The sequence below is a fragment of the Camellia sinensis genome, chromosome 14 (assembly GCF_055761805.1).
Source record: "Camellia sinensis isolate YWXY chromosome 14, ASM5576180v1, whole genome shotgun sequence".
NCBI classification, from domain to species: domain Eukaryota; kingdom Viridiplantae; phylum Streptophyta; class Magnoliopsida; order Ericales; family Theaceae; genus Camellia; species Camellia sinensis.
The window spans coordinates 5090696-5113321 of NC_138974.1; positions in this window are offsets into that span (position 1 = coordinate 5090696).

A 22626-nucleotide genomic window follows, 5' to 3' on the forward strand; every position below is an offset into this window, starting at 1 on the left:
GATTTTGTGCCGGTGACCACAATTCACTGCCGGTGGTAATTCTACTCAGCCGGTGGTGATTCCCAGTATCCAAAGATGCATCCTTGAGACTTTGGCAGTCTTCAGAGAGGCAGAGCAGGGAAAACAGAGGCAGACTATGCATGGCCGTGCATTTCCGAGCAGGACCCGAGCATGCGCTGCATCTGGCTCTCCTCCCGAGGCGGTTTACTGCTTTTCCTAGTTTAAATTAGTTTGTTAACTGATTAGGCAATTTGTAATATTTAATTAGCTTGCGTAGTTAATTAATTTGTATTATTTATTTGGTCCCTCCGGGCGAGGGCAAATCTGTAATAAGTGTGTGTGAGTGGTGTGTATGTCTTCCAATCCCCACTTCTTTTTTCCCTTTTATTTACCTGCTTTGATGGTTAGTATTAGGGCACGTTTAAATTAGCATACCTCATGCAATGCATGTGTGCATTCATTTATTTGTCTTACATCCACCGGGCTCGGCGCATCATTCTAACTGCATCTGTATTTCAATTTCCAAATTGAATACGTGTTAGTTGTAGCATTTCACATGTCATCGTAGATTAGTCGAGCCTATCCTAATCACATTTTGCTTGTGTTGCATTAGTCAACTTGACATGAACTAGGATCACGCATGTTTGCTAACTAGTTTATTGATTTGGCACGGAGTACGATGTAAGTATTTATGCTTTAGCATATCGCATGCGTGTGAATGCTAACATGACAGCATGCTTACCATGTGGCTAAGTGCTTATATGAGATAAACTGCTTGAACGCCTGTGGGTGAAGGTTGGATTGTTTGAGTTGGAAAAACTCGTTGAAATCCGTACTTTAGCCTACTTGCGAGTAGCAAATTCCAAAACATTTTTTTAAAACAAACGGATATGCAATGCTTGTTTCCAAATTAGGCAATCTAGTCTATACTTGTTTGCTGTGCGCATAACATAGTAATTCTAGGCTAATAACCGGAATAAGAACACATAACGTTTTCAAAATCGGATATCATGGTTAGTAGAGGCCGGTCTTCGGACCGGGCGAAAAGGGGTGCTCATAGCTGACCTTCCCCGATCGTACCCAAGCTCCCGAGCCGAGACAACTCCGGTGATGACGGACATGTGGCCTTCGGCACCGAGTCAGGGTTTCCTAAATTCCCCCATAAAAAATATTTAGGTGGCGACTCTGTATCTGGAAAAACAGTCCATGTTTGGCACTTCTTTTCAAAAATCTGTTTCTCAAAACGATTTGCCAGATTTGGACTCTTTGGTTCAAGATTAAGAACCGTGACACAAATCGAGTCCGAGCTGTAGTGACCCCAAAATGAACGGAACGGGAGCTCACCCTCCCGGGGCGTTCGGGGACGTCTACAGTTTCTGGTGACTCCGCTGGGGACTTAGAGAGCTTGACTCAAACTTGTGACATCCTATTTTGATTTCATTTATGTGTTTCTTTGCATTGTATTTGCATTGGTGTGCCTAGGAACATAGTGTTTGCCATCTGCCATTCCTGAACGGTTTGCCGGAGGCTTGTCTTGTCAAGGCATGACCATAAGGCTGACCAGTTATGGGCTCTGACAGTATGGGAACACAAACCTCGGTTTTTACCGAGGCACCCTTTTGACCATTCGACCTAGTGCATATTCGGATCCATAGTGACCATTCCAAGTTAGAACAGGTTGCTTACCCGATGTTAGGTTGTTTGAAACCGCTGCGTGCATAGTGAAACCCTAGCTCCTAACATAATAGGACAGGGAAACCCTATCCCAACATAGGGGTGTTTTGGCTCTCTTTACTTGCTATGTGCTTTTAGAGTGTATCTATACAGGGAAAGTACATATCAGTTTGCAAGTTTGAGTATCAGACCTGAGGACACCAGTATCAGTATCAGTTATGAGAATCAGTTATCTGCGGGTATCAGGTTCAGTTTTGGGGACAGTGATTTCTGGGAACAGTGATCAGCAGTAGAGTACAATTGTTCAGCTACACCCGTGTTTGATCTGTTTGGGCTGAAATGCTGTTTGTTGTCTCTTTCAAGGTTCGGACAACTGGTACAGAATAGCTAGTGCTCCCCTTGCCGAGGCAGGACTTGTGATGACGTAGAATTCAGAAGAGATCGTGGTTATGACGGCTGCATTGGAGCAGGGGGATCACTCTGCAAGGTGAGACCAATACTGATATGCCACATCCACCCAGGTCGCCCGTTGTGCACCCGGTTTGGGCCCCCCAACTATACCAGGCTTGCGAGCCTACTACATTTGAGCTAATGGGGATGATAGGTGATCTCCAGAGGTCTGTGGCGGATCTCGCCTACGGAATGTCAGCTTCACCTCCAGTCGCACCATATGCCGGGAGTTTTGTACCCCAGTAGCCCCCGTTGTTGGGGCGAATTGTGATCGAACTTAGCCAACCGGAGATGGCCTCCAGCTATGGTAATGACATATCAACATCAACCCAAACCCTCGATCAGGCTGAGGCCAGAGGAAAAGACAAAATGAAGGCAGATGCCGATCCCATTGAACAACTGCTGTGAGCAGTCGAGGCTTTGAAAGCCGGGGGGATGAACAAGTAACAGATATCTGCAGTTGTGGCAAAAACTGTGGAGGATGCTTTCCCCACTCCACCTGAGGGTAGTTCAAGCCAGTCAGAAAATTGGGATAGGCCCCGTCATGCCAGAATAGTTCCTCCTGTTCCCGCCCCTACACCCGAGAAAGATCAAAAAGCTAAGGTGGCGCCTGCAGACCCTTTTGCTTGTGCGGCTAGTAAGAGTGCTCAGACCCCAAAGTACCTACCTCGAGAGCGCAGGACCTTTCATGCTCTCTACATGCCTCTGTCCGAGGCACTTCAGATCCTTGCCGAGAGGGGACACCTTAAACCCATGGAGCCTCGGCCTCTCCCGAAGAATCTCCCTGCTACGCATGATGCTGCTCAGTACTCCGCGTACCACCAGCAGACAAGCCATGCAACCGACAATTGTTTCCGCCTCCGTCGTGAGGTGCAAGATTTGATTGACAACGAGGTTATCCTCCCGCCCACCTCAGCCAAGTCCGTTACTACCCAGTTATTGGATTTTGAGGACACAGATGCTGCAAGTATGTAATCAGAAGGTGAACCACCTGGGGGCGGCATCTGGTATATTTTGAATGTGGCGTCTGGCACGCATTTTGAGCATCTGTGAACGCTATCTTTGTAAAATCTGGCTTGGGTATCGAGTCAGTCTTTTGTTTTGAGTCTGTCTCTTTGTCTTGAGTCAGTCTTTTTGATTAAGGGTTTGTCTTGTTGTAGCGAGTCAGTCCCCCTTTGTATAGAATACCAGGTGATTCTGGGGTTGTTGCCTCGAACACCGTTTTGTCTTGTAATTACCTGTTTTTGTTTTTTGAGTCTGTTTCTGCCGAAGGGCCAGTTACACTAACAAATCTGAATGAAACAGCTGTTGTTATCTCACTTTCGTGCTTGCTTTCAGTATAAGTGCCAGAGGATTTGAATGGGCTGACAGTACATCTCGCCTGGTCTCCTGCGCGCCAAGCTCATTGCATTAACCTAAGTTTTTCAAAAACCCCTTTTTGAACACTACGGTGATAAAAACGAAGAGGAAGGAATTCCTCGGGTTTTGCAAAAATTTGATCATTTTGAGAGAAAGAGAGGCATGCTAAGCCCTTTTAATGAATGAAATCATGCTTGTCGGCGTGAGTACTGAGAAGGATCCTGGCTGGATCCAGATTGGTCCCACACTATCTTCGGTGCCAGCAATTTATCGCTTTCTTAAAAACTTTCAAAAACAAATGTTTTACGCGGCCCTGTGAGGACCTGTATGGGATCGCTCTTGAGATTGTGCAGCCTAGGATCGCTCTCAGCCTTAAGATTCAACCCGTTTGTTTCGAACCTTGAACCCGTTTAGAAAGTTCAAACGGTCAAACGTCATGCAAGGTCTGTATGGCCAGATCAGAAGCAGCCTTCGAGCGAGAGGCGCCGAAGCCGAATCAAAGAGTAGATCTCACCAGAAGGAGTTTGTGGAGCAACCACGATGGATTCTTCCGCAAATCATTGCAACAGCTGTTCTCCTAGACACAGAGAGGCTTCAACTTCAAAAACCATTTGGCATGGACTTGTTACACTTTTACCCTTTGAGAGGCTCGCTGGGCCGAAAACCCGGAAGGGCGACCCAGGCAAAAGTGAGAGCAAGAGAAAAATACAAAAAAAGAAGCAAAAATACGAAAAAAGAAAGAAAAGAAAAGAAAAAAAAGAAAAGAAAAAGAAAAAAATGCAGAAAAGAAAAGAAAAAGAAATGAACAAAAGAAAATGAATCAAAAGAAGCTCGCATGGTCGAAAACCCGCATCGAGCGCCTTGGCAAAAGTTAGAGCCTGAAAAGTGAAGGTTAAAATACCCGAGTGTACCTTAACCGGAACTACGTAAGGCTTGATTCCCATGTTTGGGATGCGTAGGCAACTTCATCATGAAGTCCAGCCCCCAACGCTTTCATAGCGTCTCAGTCCATACAATGGTTTCAATTTCATCCCAAAGTCCACCCGCCAACGCCTCCGAGGCGACTGTGTCCATATATTTGTTGTGACCGTCTTCGTCATCTCTGTGTCCAAGAGCTCGACCACCACCAATGAAGACTGTTTGCGGATTGCTGCGGCACCATCCAAACAAGGGGCAACTTTCCGTTGCCACGAGTCGTCGCGAGACGCCATTCAAACCAGGGGCAACTTTCCGTTGCCATCCACCCCCTTTAAGCCTGGGGCAATTTTCCATTGCCTCCGATCCGAGGTTGCGCATCTCAAAGAGTAAGTTCCATGCTCGTCGAGCATTGACTGTTTGTAAAATAGTTTTTTTGAAATTTTTTACTGAGGTTGACTATTTTCTCAAAACTATTCCATTTTCCAAAACTGGACCATTTTCTTGGACCCAAAAAGGAAAATTTTCAGTGCTCACAGCCTGACTTGCATGGCTTTCAAATCAAAAATCGAACAAGTACGTTAATCCGACTCTCATTTTGATCAAAATTGTTTTAGTAGAAAACCAAAACGAAAAGAATGGTTAAAATGAAGAACTAGGGGCACAGTTGAGCCAGGCGTTCTGTCTCCCCCCCCCCCCCGGTCGTCAACGTACTTGCCAGAAGAGCACTCTACCTGCCAGAAGAAATAGCTGTGAGCTAACGGCATCGGACATGAACCCGCAACTTCCTATTCATTCATTAATCACCTTGGGGAAGGACGAAAAATGAGAGAATAAAGAATAGAGAGATGTAAGTTGAGAGAAAAAGCGAGCCAAAGGGTTTTGAGAGAAAAACCGAGCTTGAGAGCCGAGTGATGTGAGAATCACAAATGAGAAAAGGGTGGGAAACAATACCCAGAGAAACTGGCTCCTCGTGATCAGAGGTCCCCCGTCTTCGTTACCGCGACTGTATGTCGTGTCTTTTGTTTTGTTTACCTCAACCTTTGTTTTAGGTCTCTTCCGAGCGTGTCGCGTTGTGTTTAGGTTGTGTACCCTTTTGTTTGAGTCCTCCCCGCTGTGTTCAGTTGTAGGCTTGATACCCCGATTTGAAAAACCCTTATTTAATTTCAAAAATCGTTTATACTCAGAATGCTGTGTCGTTCTCTATATTTAAGCGTGCTTCAACTCCAACCAGTTCCATCTTTGAGCTCCATCTTGTCAAATTGGGCCGTTCGCTCAGGATTTGCTGTGTGCAGAATGAACCGAATGCTGTGTTATGGGCTGTATGCAGTTTAATCCCCAGCAGAGTAAAGGGTTGTGTGTCCAGAATCAGGCAGTGGGCTGCTTGGTCTATTTTGCTGTTGGCTGTTTAGTTATCTGATTACCACAGTGTAATTGTTCAATTTTCAGACAACAGGTCAATTCCATTCACATTGAGGTGTAACATGATGTGATGCGATGCAATACATGAGATATGTAAATGTAACACTTTTTAAGCAAAATTTTTTTTGTTCATTTCATAATCTTCTTTTTCAAATACACAATTTTCGGAAAACAAAAATCTGCCTGCGGCAGTACAAAGTATCCTGACTATCAACAAAAGGGAAAAGTACAAAAAAGAAGAAAAACAACAAAAATCTATATCCATGTCAAGCGACTCTGAGGGCTATCGGTCTGTCCTAGTCCTCTTCCTGGACAAAGGTCCAGGAGCATCATCAGCATCGTCGTCAGAGCCCGAGCTAGTGCCGCCTCCGGTCTCCTCCTCCGATGACTCCGCCTCCGACTCTGCCTCTGCCTCCGACTCGTCATCCTCATCATCGTCATCATCAGGGACGGAAGCCCGCGAACTACTCCCGACATGAGTGTGCCCCGCCTTGGTGCGAGGGAATACTCTGCCCTCCTCATCTCTCCCTCGGACGGGGACGGAAGGTCCAGCTGGAGCACCTCCTACCACGGGAATCTGGAAGGGAGGCTGAAAAAGTACATAAAAGGCAAATGCATCAGTATACTGTGGACAGTTTGTCAGGGCAGAATGCAGTGTATGAGTACAGTGTGTGAATGCCGTGAGCAGTTTATCAGTGCAGAATGCGGTGTATGAGTATAATGTACGAATGCTGTGAGCAGTTTATCAGTGCAGAATGCAGTGTATGCAGTGTATCAGACGCTGTGAGATCAGTGTGTCAGGTATTGTGTCGTGCATCAGATTACGTGAATCAGCTTGTGAGTGATTTGAAGCCGTGATCAGAAGAACATACCGGAATGCTGTAGAGGGCCAGGAGGTCAAAGGTCCACTGTAGCATCCCCATCATGGAGGCATTCAGCTCTATGGACTGTCGGGTGTACTCGGAAGACGCCTGCAAAAGTACAAGATACATCAGTATTCCGTGGAATATCAAATAAACTGAAATGAAATGCCAATGCAAGATGCAAAATGGAGTAGTACATACCGGAGGCAAGTCGGGGATGCCAGCTAACTCATGACCAGTCGGGGGAGGAGCAAAGGGGATTTGGTAGGTCGCCCCATCCTACCCTCTATATGTCAGTACGGTAGGCAAAGCAGGGCAACCGGTCCCTTGTCCTCCCTGAACTCCGCCCCTGCCACGGACTCGGGCCCTCCAAGAAGCCCCTGCTCCAGCTCCCGCTCCTGCCCTAGCTGCTGCCACCACGGGCCTAGCTCCCTCAGCTCGACGGCCGCCGCTCAGAGACCGCATAATGTAAGTCTGCACGTACTCTCGGTAGTCGCCGATGCCTCTAAAGCGGGTCGCCTCCCAGCCGATAGTATAATCGGCCATCTGCTCGGTAGTGAGCCTCTCGGTCTCCCTCATATCCTCAGGAGGGTGAACCGGGACAATCTGCTCTGGTAACCCTAGGGTCTGGCTTAGGAAACGCTCACCCAGGTACCAAGCCCGACAGACCGAGCCCTCCAGTAAGATCCGGAAACGCAAGGTCTCCACAGCACCGGCAAACCGATCCCGCGTCATGGCTGGTAAAGGAGCCCAAGGTTGCCAGGTGATCTGAAAATGCAATACAATTCGTTATCTACTGTTATCGAAATATGCAGTGGAAAGGCGAAGCTTAAATGAACTGCAAGTAAAACATACCTCTGCGGGGGTGATGGTGTCGAAGAAGCGGCGGAAGAAGCTAAAAGTCTCTCGCGGCCTCCGAGTACATCTCCCGTCAAAGCGACGCGAAAAAGGGACGACCAGAGTGGTCTCCGTGACTGGCACGGGAGCGAGCCTAGGAAAGTAGGCCTAAACCCACAACTGCAGAGAAAGCATCAATATGATTATCAGATAAAGCAAAATATAGAGTAAAAGCAGAAATAGCAGAGCCATGTGTTGTGCAGTGTATTGTGCAGAGTGTGCAATGTGAGCAGTGTACAGTTAGTGTAAAGCAGAGTATGTGTGTGCCGTGTGTACAGTATACAACAAGTATAAAGCAGACTACAGTGTGTGCAGTGTACAGAGTACAGAAAAGATAGAAAAGCAGAAATGAAAGGCAGAAAAAGAAACGTACCTCCTAAGCACGCCAGTAGCCTCCGAGCAACTGTCCGCTGCCACGGGAAGCCGAGCTCATATACCCGTAGAGAGTGGCCAGAGCAGTGCCACCCCAGTCGTAATGCAAGATGTCTCGGACGTCCACCAGTGCGCTGAGCAGGCAGAGAGGCACGGTGTTCGCCCGGTCGGCGAAAATGGTCGTCCCAAACAAGAACATGAGGAAGCCGCGTGCGTATCTCTCCATGGCCTCCGGAGTCATCGGGGCTGCATCAACAAGGGTGGGCTGGACCCTGAACTGCACCTCGAACCAGGAATATCGGATGTAGCCTAGACGGGCGAGAGGTGGCACCTCACCAAGTAGATAGATCTGCGCGGCAGTCCACTCGTCCATGTCAGTATCAAAGGGGATCGGATCACCCCCTACCCCGATGCCTGTGAGCATCGAGAAATCGTAAGGGGTCATCGTCATGTCCCCTGCCGCAGAGAAATGGAATGAATCGGTGGTGTCCCACCACCTCTCCACCAGAGCGGTGAGGAGAGGTCTGCATGTAGTGAGCCTGGAGAGTCCTCTGCAGAAAGCGCCAAAGCCCGCCTGGTCCACTATGCGACGGACCGCATCGAGAAGCTCGGCATACCAGTCCCGAGCGCCGGTGTTCCCATACCCACGGATGGTATGGGAATCTCCTTGTAATCAAAAACAACAATCGCAAGGCAATATTCAAAATGCAGTTTTAAGAAGCTTATAGTGAACTACAACGTGTGATGTGTCAGCGTGTTCGGGTGGTTCAGGGCAGATGTAGCATGTGTGCATATTTACAGATTTAAACAAATACCGGGTGCCGGTGTGCTTACAGTGAAGTACAACGTGTGATGCGTCAACGTGTTCGGGTGGGTTCAGTACGATATAGCATGTGTGCATATGTTCAAACTCAAGTAAATATTGGGTACCAGTGGGTATGCAGTGAAATACAATGAGCGCCGTGTGTTCGGGTGATTCAGGGCTAGTGCAGTGTGTGTGCATGTGTCAGTCTCAAGCAGATATCAGCTGCACGTATGTTTACAATCAACTACAGTATACAGGGTATCTGAGCTAAAGCAGTTAAAGAGCACAACTAGCTACGACAGTTTTGTATCCTACATTGCAGAAAGTAAAGCAAAGAAAAGAAAGTTACCTCGGAAGCGCCGAAGGACAGGTGGGAGGTAGGCTCACGCAGTAATAGCTCGGGTGGCACGTGCCTATCGAAACTCCTGAACTGGTGCAACCCGTCAGGGGGTAGAACATGAATCGCCGGTCGGTAGGTCACCGGGTCGAATGGGCGCTCGCTCAAAGGTAGGAGCTCGACCCAGGGATCCATCTCGTGATCCGGGGGAGTCCTGCCCTGTGGAATATCGTTGGCCATGTCAAGAATGATGAGAAAATAGCCGGAGGAAGGAAAATCGGGCTAGAATATGGAAAGTCAACCGAAAAGTCAACTCCCGAGAAGGTCGAAAATGGCCAAAAAGGCCGGGATGTGAAAAGGGTATGGAAATCAAGAGGAAAGCAAGGGGAACAAACCCCAAAAAGGTGGGAACGGCAAAAGAGGCACCGAAACAAAGATTTGTTCGGTTGAAAATGTCCAAAACGCGAAGAAAATTGCGAATCCGATGACGAAACGGGCGTAGAACGCGAAGAAACAGAGAAAAGAGGAGAGGAAAACACTCTAGAGAGAGAGGGTGTGGAATTTCGGCGAAGGAGGAAGTGAGAAATAGGGTTTAGAAACCCTATTTTAAAACACCCATGGTGAAATGTCGAATCTGCCCCGACTCAGGAACTTTTTGCCGGTCGGCAACATTTTGTGCCGGTCGGCAGAATATTGTGCCAATGAAATTATTTTGCAGCCGGTGGATAGCCGGTGGCTTCCCCTCCCAGTCGGTGGTGTTCCCACAACCTTGTTTAGGCCATATGAGTAGTTTTTGGTCTTCATAGCTCAAGAAAGTGCAAGAAAGTGCATCTCCGACGCTCAACAGGCCTCCGTTTTGACCTCGGACCGCGTCTTCTGTGCGTAGCACTCCAACTCATAAAATGTTGTATCCTTTGGTATCCTTTTTGCCTTTTGCAAGATCCAAAAGTTACCCTGTGTGCGTTGCACGCGTTCATCGCACTATTTCGGTGCATTACGTTGCGCTATCATGCGCCTCACAGATGCATTGTTATGCACATACTACATGCGTTGTAACACGCACCCCTTGCATTGTCATGCACGTCTCTCATGCATTGTCATTGCATTTTTATTACAAGCATTGTCATGTATTTCAATACATACGTCGCCTCGCGCATCGTTCGCGTTGCCGTGCATTCCCTTACCATGCATTGTCATGCATTCCGAAACACGTGTGTTGTTACGCATTTAAGTTCATTTGCATCATTTTACATTCCGTGTGGCATGCGTGTCACACTTGCATTATTTTGCATCTTATGAGGCATGCGTGTCTCATTTGTATTATTTTGCATCTTATGAGGCATACGTGTCTCATTTGTATCATTTTGCATCTTATGAGGCATGCATGTCTCATTTGTATCATTTTGCATCTTCTGAGGCATGCGTGTCTCATTTGTATCATTTTGCATCTTATGAGGCATGCGTGTCTCATTTGTATCATTTTACATTCCGTGTGGCATGCGTGTCACACTTGTATCATTTTGCATCTTATGAGGTATGCGTGTCTCATTTGTATCATTCTGCATCTTATGAGGCATGCGTGTCTCATTTGTATCATCTTGCATCATGCCTCATTTGCATCAGCACGTGTGCCTCATTTGCATCGGCACGTGTGCCTCATTTGCATCAGCACGTGTGCCTCATTCTCATTGGCACGTGTGCCTCATTTGCATCGGCACGTGTGCCTCATTTTCGTTAGCATGTGTGTCGTCATTTGCACTAGCATGTGTGCCTCATTTGCATTGTCTTACATTCCTTGCGACCTGCGTTGTCTTGCTTTCATTGGCATTGTCATGCATGTTGCTAACGACATTGTACCTGTTAAGTTTGTTTTCTTTTCAGGCACGATATTGTATGTACGGTTCATTTGAGACTGGAGCGACCAGACGAACCGCACAGGTATTCAGACGGTCTAGGAGACCTTAAATCCTTGGAAGGTGCGAAACCTTTGGTGCATTGGTGTGTGCAGTTTACCTACATTGTTATGCATTTCTTGTGCAGTCTACACGGTCTAGGAGACCCTAAATCCTCTGAAGGTGCAAGTCCTTCAGTGTTTGTCGTGCCCGAACGACTTTCTATAAGTTGCATTATATATGTATTTTAAAGCCGCGTGTTGTCGTGCATTCCATGCAACATACATTTTATACATCATTTGCATTTCAAAAAACAAACAAAAAAAAACAAAACATGCATCATTAGAACGTAGTGCATACTGCATTGCAGATTGCATGCATTCACCGCATTACCTCCCCCTACGGCTCGCGCCTTTCCATGTTGAGCTTGGTCTGGTATGTGCCCATACTTTTCGTGTCGAAGCATAGTTCATTGGACCGTTCTATGTTAGACATGGCTTGTATGCGTACATGCCTTTCCTAGGCAAGATTTGGTTTGGCCTGCGTGGCTTATCCACATTTCCATTTCCATTGCATATTTGTAGATATTGCATTGTGATTTGCATGCATTCATTGCATCACCTCCGCCTATGGCTTGCGCTTTTCCATGTTGAGCTTGGTCTGGTATGTGCCCATACTTTTCACGTCGAAACATAGTTCAGGGGACCGTTCTATGTTAGACGCGGCTTGTACGCGTACATGCCTTTCCTAGGCAAGATTTGGTTTGGCCCGCAGGCCATATCCATTGTAAATATCCATATCTATTGCATTGTAGCTTGCATGCATCCACCGCATTACCTCCGCCTACGGCTTGCGCCTTTCCATGATTGAGCTTGGTCTGGTATGTGCCCATACTTTTCACGTCGAAACATAGTTCAGTGGACCGTTCTATGTTAGACCTGGCTTGTACGTGTACATGCCTTTCCTAGGCAAGATTTGATTTGGTCTGCGTGCCATATCCATCATATCCATTTCCATTTGCATCGTAATTTGCATGCATTCATTGCATCACCTCCGCCTATGGCTCACGCCTTTCCATGTTGAGCTTGGTCTGGTATGTGCCCATACTTCTCGTGTCGAAACATAGTTCAGTGGACCGTTCTATGTTAGACGTGGCTTGTATGTGTACATGCCTTACCTAGGCAAGATTTGGTTTGGCCCGCGTGCCATATCCATTGCCACCTCCCCAGCATTATCCATCTATATATATATATTGGATTGTAGTGTAATTTTTGCATCCAGCATTAGGATCACTGTCCTTTCTCCAGCGGGTCGTTTCCCCACTTATGTCAATTCCCCCCAATACTTGTTCTTGCGTCTGTCTACGTTACTCATAGTTCAGTTGACCGTTCTATGGTAGACAGACTTGTTACCTCCATCTATCTATTTGACATGGGTGTGGTTTCGAACCACTCATGATTGGATCGTGATTCAATCGCTTTGCATATAGTTTGCATTGTTTCAATTGCATTGCATTTTCATTTTCATTTGCATTATTTATACATTGTTTTGTATATATTGCATGATCATAAGTTATGCTCGGCTTCGTGCATTGTCTTGCATTTTGCCCCTGCCTTCGGGCGCATATCTTGTTTGTCTTGTATGTTTGTCTGAGTCTTCGGCCTTGTCAAAAATGGGTCGTCTTTGGGCTTTGACATTCACTCCCGTCATTGTTATGACTTTCGAGTTCTGTCAAAGAGGGGCAACTGTAGACACCCCATTTTTGACCGTCCTCAAGACTTGGACGGCACCGTTTGAACACTTGGTGATTATCCATGTTTGTGTTCGTTTGGAGTTCCCGGAGGTCTCGGCTACACGCCCTGCCTCAGGATCTCCGAACTTGACCGTTTTGTGTCTGGTTTTGCACCAAACACTTGTGTTTTGCCTTAGAGGGGCAGAGAATGCCTTGTGAGGCATCCCCACACACCACTGGCAGTGGCTAGAGGCCACCGGCTGGTTTTTGTTGCGATCGGCAATGTATATGGCCGGTCGACACTCTTTGTTGCCGGTCGGCACTCCTTTTTGCCAAAATGGCATCTTTGGCCGGCCGACTACTGTGCATCTGCTTTTGCAAATATTTTATCACAGCTGTCTTGCATTTGGCTCCCCTCCATACACGTGTATGGAGGGATCTCTCTCTTTAGAAGCTTGTCTTGTAAGCTTTACAAGACAAAAGGCTCTATAAGAGAGAGTCTTCTCTCTTGGCCTTAAGGGTTAGACACTTGAGACACTTTAGACATTTTTAGATAGCCATTTTAGGGTTTGAGTTCTAGGGTTAGGTTTGATATACATTTTCTCTCTCTTTTTCCCTCTTGTGTGTGTCTAAGTGTGTTTGTGTCTTACTATTGCACACAAACACATAGTGTTTCACCTTCCCTTAGTTTCTGAGGTTCCAAGAGGTTGTTCTTGAGGTTCTTGAGTGGTTTCAAGCTTGGAGGAGCTGTTGGAGCTTCATCTTTGAAGAAAGTCAACAAGGGTAAGAAACTAGTCCATTTATTCTCCATTTTTGCATTGTACTTTTACCTGTCTTAAAATCGTTTTTGAGCTTGGTGTATAATACAAAAAAGTTTTGTTTTTTAGCCCTCTTGATTGTTTATTAAGAGTGTTTTGTGGTTTGGGTTTGTTTGACCCTTCCTAAGCCTTGTAAGGCTCCTTTTCGTGCTATTTTGAGTGAGTTTCGAGACTTTGGTGCTTGGGCCTCTTCACCATTGAAATCTTGAGGGATTTCAGTGGCGGAGATGGTGCCTTGAAGTCTCCAAAAGGGGAGGGCCACCGCCTCTCCTTGTTGTCCTTGAAAGGGACCCTTTTTGGCCTCTTGAGGGAGCATCATGTTAGAGTGTGTATTGATCATGTCTTGGCAATTTTCCATGCTTATTATGCCATGATATAACCTTGTTGTGTGTTGGTTTTGGTACACCATGCATGCTTAGCATACCTACCATGTAATGCCATGTTTAGGCCTTAACATGCCTTAGGTTGTAAACCGTTGTTCGAGAATGTTTTAGGTCTAGTTTTGTGAAGCTTGTGTGCTTATTTTGCCATGCTAGAGGTCTGTCCATAGTTGTTTGGGTCGGCCATGGCATGCATTATAGGCCCCCTTTGCATTTTGGCTTGTTGGCCTCAAGTGTGTGAGTATGTAGCATGCACTACTTGCTTTGTTCTAATGATTTGGCATCATTTATAGCATAATTTCAGTCCCTTTGACATGCTTGTATGCTTGCTTTGGACACCTCTTTGAAACTTTGGGAGCTTGACTTGCATGTTCCATGTTTTGGTCATTGTGCATGCTTTTGATTTTGAGCCATTTAGATGCCATCTAGGTGTCCCTTGGGTGTTGTTTAGGTCTGCACTAGACCTATTTTAAGTCCTCTTAGCCTTGTAAGGCTTGGTTGATTTAGTCTTGGTTTAAGCCTTTTGGCTTGCCTTGGGTTTTTGGCTTTGTTTAGCTTGCTTTGTTGCTTGGTTTGGCACCATGTTTTAACATGATTTTCAGAGCTTATGTTGCATGCTAATTGTCCATGATATCCCTTTTCAAGTGTGCTTGAGAGTTGTTCAATTTGTGCCTAAGTGTTGGCCCTTAATCATGTGTATGTGTGCATGTGTATTTGGTCCCTTATTTTGGTCACTTTGGCCACTGTTTTAGGCCTATTTAGAGTTGCCCAAATCATGTTTAAGTCCATTATTTGTTCGCTCGCATGCTTGCCTTGTATGTTTGTTTGCATGCTTGCATGTGCATCTTGCATTTCCATATTGCATCCTTAGCTCGTATGCCTAAGTTGCATTGCATTTAGCATGTATGTCTTGCTCCTTGATCTAGTGATAGGAATTGGACTTTGGTTTGATTGGTTTGCATTGCATTTGACATCAAAATGTGCACACTTGGTCTTTTGGGCCATCACGCATGGAAATACGCGATTGATGGCCCGAGAACCAAGGAGCATGTCCCTTTGAGTCACAAACATGATAGGGGTGCATACATTGCTTGAATTGTATTGCCATGCAAGTTCTATCCTCTGCTGCTGTGGGTTGCAGGTTCTGCAGGCATTCTTTGCCGACCGGCAGTAAATCACCAGCCGATGGATTAATTTTGTGCCGGTGACCACAATTCATTGCCGATGGTAATTCTACTCAGCCGGTGGTGATTCCCAGTATCCAGAGAAGCATCCTTGAGACTTTGGCAGTCTTCAGAGAGGCAGAGCAGGGAAAACAGAGGCAGACTATGCATGGTCGTGCACTTCCGAGCAGGACCCGAGCATGCGCTGCATCTGGCTCTCCTCCCGAGGCGCTTTACTGCTTTTCCTAGTTTAAATTAGTTTGTTAACTGATTAGGCAATTTGTAATATTTAATTAGCTTGCGTAGTTAATTAATTTGTATTACCTATTTGGTCCCTCCGGGCGAGGGCAAATCTGTAATAAGTGTGTGTAAGTGGTGTGTATGTCTTCCAATCCCCACTTCTTTCTTCCCTTTTATTTACTTGCTTTGATGGTTAGTATTAGGGCACGTTTAAATTAGCATACCTCATGCAATGCATGCGTGCATTCATTCATTTGTCTTACATGCACCGGGCTCGGCGCATCATTCTAACTACATTGTATTTCAATTTCCAAATTGAATACGTGTTAGTTGTAGCATTTCACATGTCATCGTAGATTAGTCGAGCCTATCCTAATCACATTTTGCTTGTGTTGCATTAGTCAACTTGACATGAACTAGGATCACGCATGTTTGCTAACTAGTTTATTGATTTGGCACGGAGTACGATGTAAGTATTTATGCTTTAGCATATCGCATGCGTGTGAATGTTAACATGACAGCATGCTTACCATGTGGCTAAGTGCTTATATGAGATAAACTGTTTGAACGCCTGTGGATGAAGGTTGGATTGTTTGAGTTAGAAAAACTCGTTGAAATCCGTATTTCAGCCTACTTGCGAGTAGCAAATTCCAAAACATTCTTTTAAAACAAACGGATATGCAATGCTTGTTTCCAAATTAGGCAATCTAGTCTATACTTGTTTGCTGTGCGCATAACATAGTAATTCTAGGCTAATAACCGGAATAAGAACACATAATGTTTTCAAAATCGGATATCATGGTTAGTAGAGGCCGGTCTTCGGACCGGGCGAAAGGGGGTGCTCATAGCTGACCTTCCCCAATCATACCCAAGCTCCCGAGATGAGACAACTCCGGTGATGACGGACATATGGCCTTCGGCACTGAGTCAGGGTTTCCTAAATTCCCCCATAAAAAATATTTAGGTGGCGACTCTGTATCTGGCAAAGCAGTCCATGTTTGGTACTTCTTTTCAAAAATCTGTTTCTCAAAACGATTTGCCGGATTTGGACTCTTTGGTTCAAGATTAAGAACCGTGACACAAATCGAGTCCGAGCTGTAGTGACCCCAAAATGAACGGAACGGGAGCTCACCCTCCCGGGGCGTTCGGAGACGTCTACAAACACCAGCCTCATCAGAATTGTTGTCATTGTCTTCCATTGCTCTACAAGGTGAAGTAACTGATGAAGAGTAATATGTTGGTCTTGAAAAGAGCTTTCTGGTTCAAGATTTCTGATTAAGAGGGTTTATGATAATGATGAAGATAATACATTCAGCGTTTAAGATGGTTATGAAGAGTAATAAATTTAGGATTTATGTTGGTTGGTTATGAAAAATAACAAGTTTAGGGTTTAGAAAGGTGGAATGCATATAGTTAGAGGGGGAAGTGGGGTGGGTGTACAATATTGTATAGTGTTAGTTCTTATTTGGTTGGTGGGTGTTCCATTAAATGATCTCTTTTAATGCGATTTTATTTTAGGGTATAATTGTAATAAAAGAAAAATTAAAAATTAGGGTGTCCAAAAAATTTAAGCATGTGTTAATAGTAGTACTCTAACAAAATAAATAAATAAATTTTAAAGGTATAAAGAGTTAAATTGGCGAAATAAATAGAATTTTCCTTATTTTCTTGCATTCTTAATGAATTTTTATGTGTCGTGATATTTTTAATGATATGTTTGGATTTTTTATTCATGGGAGAAAATTAAAAAAAGATGAAAACTGTGTGGGCTATTTCAATTTTGAACTTACGAAACCGTGTGAACTATTCATCGAACACAAGGTTTTGCGGGTAAAGGTGTCAAAATCAAATGATCAAAAACGTTGCATATGTACCCATCAAATGTTGGGAATTCTAGAAATAATCAAATGTTGAGAATTCACTAATAAAAAAAAAAAACACTTTTTAATACATATCAATTTAAAGATTTAACTAATATATGATGTAAATATAAAGTTAATACAATTTTAATACTTGATTAGCGCACTTGAGGATGTGTGACTAATTGGATACATATGAGAGAGCATGGAAAATATCTATTTATTTTGCATGATATTTAGTGATTCAAGAAAATATAGGCTTGAATCTTATTTTCAAAATTTTTTTCCATGTCTAAAAAGTTAATCCTCCCCACTTAGTACATGTGTATTGATCTGTTCACTGTACTAATTGATTCATAGCTGAGTTAATACCTAATTCACTATAGATATGATGAATTTACAATCAATATGATTATTATAAAAGCGCTTTTCTCTTTCATTCTTTGAAATTACAAGCTGACCCATTCTCATTTTTATTAATTCTCATTCCCTTCAAACTCGTCCTTTTTGTATTGTACATATCAGGTGAAAATAAGGGGAAAGTCTATAGTACATTTTGTATAAAAAATGTATGGTACATACAAAATCAATGGTTAGGATTGAGCCACATCATTAAAAGTGACCTGCTAAACAGGTCACTTTTTATAGTTATGAGCTAAAATCATATTTCTTCATAACTATAATCAAATTGATCATAACTTAGCTATAACTACATCTCATAACCAACACCATTTTGTTCATAACTAATAGCACATATTTCATAACCACATCTTATAACCAACACCATTTTATTCATAACTAATATTACATATTTCATAATCATAATCACATATCTCATAATCAACACCACTTTGATCATAACAAATATCACATATCTCATAACTATTGATCACATACCTCATAACCACATCTCATAACCAATCCCTTTGAGTCATAACCAACATCACATATCTCATAACCACTAGTCACATATCTCGTAACCAACACCTTTTTTTCATAACTAATATCACATACCTCATAACCACTAATCACACATCTCATAACTACTACCCACGTACATCATAACCACATCTCATAACCAATCCCTTTGAGTCATAACCAACATCACATATCTCATAACCACTAGTTACATATCTCGTAACCAACACCTTTTTGTCATAACCAATATCACATATTTCATAACCACTAATCACATATCTTATAATTAACACCTTTTTGCTCATAACCACATCACTTTGATCATAACCAACATCACATATCTCATAACTACTAGTCACATATCTAATAACCAACATCACATATCTCACAACCACTAGTCACATAACCAATATCTCATAACTCATAACCATTAATACATATAGCATAACCACACCCTCTGACACCACTTTGCTCATAACCATTACCCACATATCTCATAACCACTAACACATATAGCATAACCAACTACCCTTTGACACCACTTTGCTCATAACCATTACCCACATATCTCATAACTACTAACACATATAGCATAACCAAATACCCTTTGACACCACTTTGCTCATAACCATTACTCACATATCTCATAACCACTTATAACTATTACCCACATATCTCATAACCACTAACACATGTAGCATAACCAAATACCCTTTGACACCACTTTGCTCATAACCATTACCCACATATCTCATAACCACTCATAATCATTACCCACATATCTCATAACCACTAACAAATATAGTATAACCAAACACCCTTTGACACCACTTTACTCATAACCATTACCCACATATCTCATAACCACTCATAACCATTACCCACATATCTCATAACCACTAACACATATAGCATAACCAAACACCCTTTGACACCACTTTGCTCATAACCATTACCCACATATCTCATAACTACTCATAACCATTATCCACAAATCTCATAACCACTAACACATATGCCATAACCAAACATCCTTTGACACCACTTTACTCATAACCATTACCCACATATCTCATAACCACTAACACATATAGCATAACCAAACACCTTTTGACACCACTTTGCTCATAACCATTACCCACATATCTCATAACCACTAACACATATTGCATAACCAAACACCTTTTGACACCACTTTGCTCATAACTATTACCCACATATCTCATAACCACTAAAACATATAGCATAACCAAATACCCTTTGACACCACTTTGCTCGTAACCAATAGCCACATATCTCATAACCACTAACACATATAGCATAACCAAACACCATTTGACACCACTTTGCTCATAACCATTACCTACATATCTCATAACCACTAACACATATAGCATAACCAAACACCCTTTGACACCACTTTACTCATAACCATTACCCACATATCTCATAACCAACATCACATATATCATAACTACTAATCACAAATCTCGTAACCAAACACCCTTTGACTTATAACTATACCACTCTGCTCATAACCAAAATCACATATCTCGTAATCACTAATCATATATCTCATTACCTTTACCGACATATATTATAACCACATCTCATAACCAGCACCCTTTGTTTCACATTCAATATCACATATATCATAACTACTAATCATATATTTCATAACCACTACCCACATATAGGGGTGTAAATTTAGCCCATGAGCTCGCAGCACACCCCAAGTCCGCTCGTGCCCTGGGTAGGCCTAACTAGGCTTGAGTCTAAAACCAACCCAAGACCCTAAGCTATGTGTTCTAGAGCCCGACCCGACCCTGGTGTGTTATGGAGTGTGACCCATCCCGTGAGATCACCCCGAAATTTTCTTTCCCATCTGGCTCGACCTGACCCCAATGGCTTCCTGCCCCCATTGTCAGTGCAATGGTCAAAAATTTAAATCAAAACAATTTGAAAGAGTCATATAACCGTTAATTCCACCAACAATCAATTTTATTTTTTTTAATTTTTATATATATAAATTAACTCCTCCCTCCCAAGTCCTATAAATTCCACCCCTCTCACATTTTATTTCTCACAAGAAATTTGTCTCTCAAACTCTCATTCTCTCTAAACTCTCATACATATACAAATCTTTGGCCGTAGTTATGATTTTATCAATTTGTACATATCTTATAGAACTGTTGAAAATGAATATTACGATTTTTGTTGTACTGTTTTGCTATCTCAGCTTTCTTCATCTATCAAACATCTCTCTCTCACTCATAACTCTTCTCTGTCTATTTGTCTGTCTCTCTCTTTCTCTATGTGTCTCTGTCTCTCTTATCTCTCTTTCTCTCACTCATCACTCTTCTTTGTCTGTCTGTCTCTTTCTTTCTCTCTATGTCTCTGTCTCTCTTCTCTTTCTCTCTCTCACTCATCATTCATCACTCTTCTCTGTCTGTCTGTCTGTCTCTCTCTCTCTTTCTCTCTGTATCTCTCGCCCATCTTTCTTCTCTTTATCTCTCTCATCTCTTTTCTCTATCTGTCTCTCTTCTCTCTCTCTTCTCTTTATCTCTCTCACTCTCTCGCTCATCTCTCTCTGTCTCTCTCTCATTTATCTCTTTTCGCTCTTTCTCTTTCTCTTTCTCTCTCTCTCTCTCTCTTTGTCTATATCTTTTCATCCATTTTTTCATCTTCCTTCCTTTCTCTCTTCTCTTTCTCTCTCTCACTCATCACTTCTTTTCTGTCTGTCTGTCTGTCTGTCTGTCTATCTGTCTCTCTCTCTCTTTGTGTCTCTCACTCATCTATCTCTTCTCTCATCTCTTTTCTCTCTCTGTCTCTTTCACTCATCTCTCTTCTCTTTATCTCTCTCGTTCATCTCCCTTCTCTTTATCGCTCTCATCTTTCTTTGTCTCTGTTGCTCATCTCTCTTCTCTCTATCTTTCTCTCTGTCTCTCTCGTTCGTCTCTCTTCTCTTTATGTCTCTCTCGCTCATCTCTTTTCTTTCTATCTCTCTCTGTATCTCTCGTTCATCTCTCTTTTCTCTATGTCTCTATTCTGTCTCTCACTCTCTATCTGTTTTTCTTTCTCTCTCTCTCTCTCTCTCTCACACTGTGTTTGCGTTGTTCACTCTCTCACTCTCATCTTCTCTATTTACTGAGCTCCCTCTAGATTTATCGATCCACTATAAGAAAATGCACGTTTAGCGACCACTTTGTCTCTCTCTCGCTCATCACTCTGTCTCTCTCTCTCTCTCTCCTCTCTCTCCTCTATCTGTCTCTCACTCATTTATCTCTCTCACCACCCATCTCCTCTGCCACCTTCACCACTACTACAAACGCTATTCCACCACCACCACTACTTCCACTGTCGCCACTTCACCTCTATGACTACCATTACTATTGCCATCGCCACCACTACCACTACTGCCACTACTACTACCATTACCTCTCCTTTACCCCTGTCACTCCATTTACACTACCACTACCACAACTTCACTACTAATTTCTTTCACCATCACCATTACCATCACCATCACCATCACCATCACCATCATCTCTTATCCACCATCTTCACCACTATTGCCGCTCCCTTTCCTCTACCACAAAAAATTAGTTCATGATTTTTAGTAACAAAAAAAAAAATAGGCCGCAGAAAAATATTTTTCATTGACTACAAAAAATTAACTTTTATTTTAGTGGAAAATATTTTTTATTAAAATATTACCCCTACTTCTACCAAATAAATAATAATAATATTTTTTTAAAAAAAATTCATTAACTACAAAAAAAAATATATATTTTAACAAAAAATAAATTTTTTTGACGACGACAACCCCGCCGCAAAAAAATAAAAAAAAATAAAAATAAACGACGTTATTTTATTATTTAAATTTCATTTGTGACGAAAAAAAAATATATATTTTTTTATTTTTTATTCCCGCCCCTTTTTTTTTCCATTCCCGCTCCCCCCTTCATTTTTTTTTTCCATCCCCCCCCCAAAAAAAAACAAAAAAAATCCCCAATCTTAAACCCAAAAATCCCTAATCTCTTCTTACCCCCCCTCTCTCTCTCTCTCTCTCTCTCTCTCTCTCTCGATCGACGTCGAGCGGCGGAGGAGCAGCGTCGGAGCAGCAGCAGCGTCGGCCTCCTCAACTTTACGCCTACATTTTTAATTCCTAATAGGCAGTTACAACATACCCATGCAACTTTTGTGAGGGGATTCTTGAATCCAGCGAGTATTCTAACAGTTACTTGTAGCATTCAAACATTCATTACTCATATGCTTAGTTACACTGTTTTCACTATAACAAAAGTAACCTATCGTGACGAAAAGTAGTGAATAAAATAAATTTCATCACTAAATAAGAATAATTTGTGACGAATTATAAAATTTTATCACATATAATAAAAAAATAAAAATAATAGGTGACGAAATTTATTTGCGTCAATAAATACTTCTTTTTAGGTGAGAAAAAATTAAGTTTCGTCATTGAAGGATTTTCCGCTAAATTTTTTTGGTGGCGCCAAAATTTTGAGA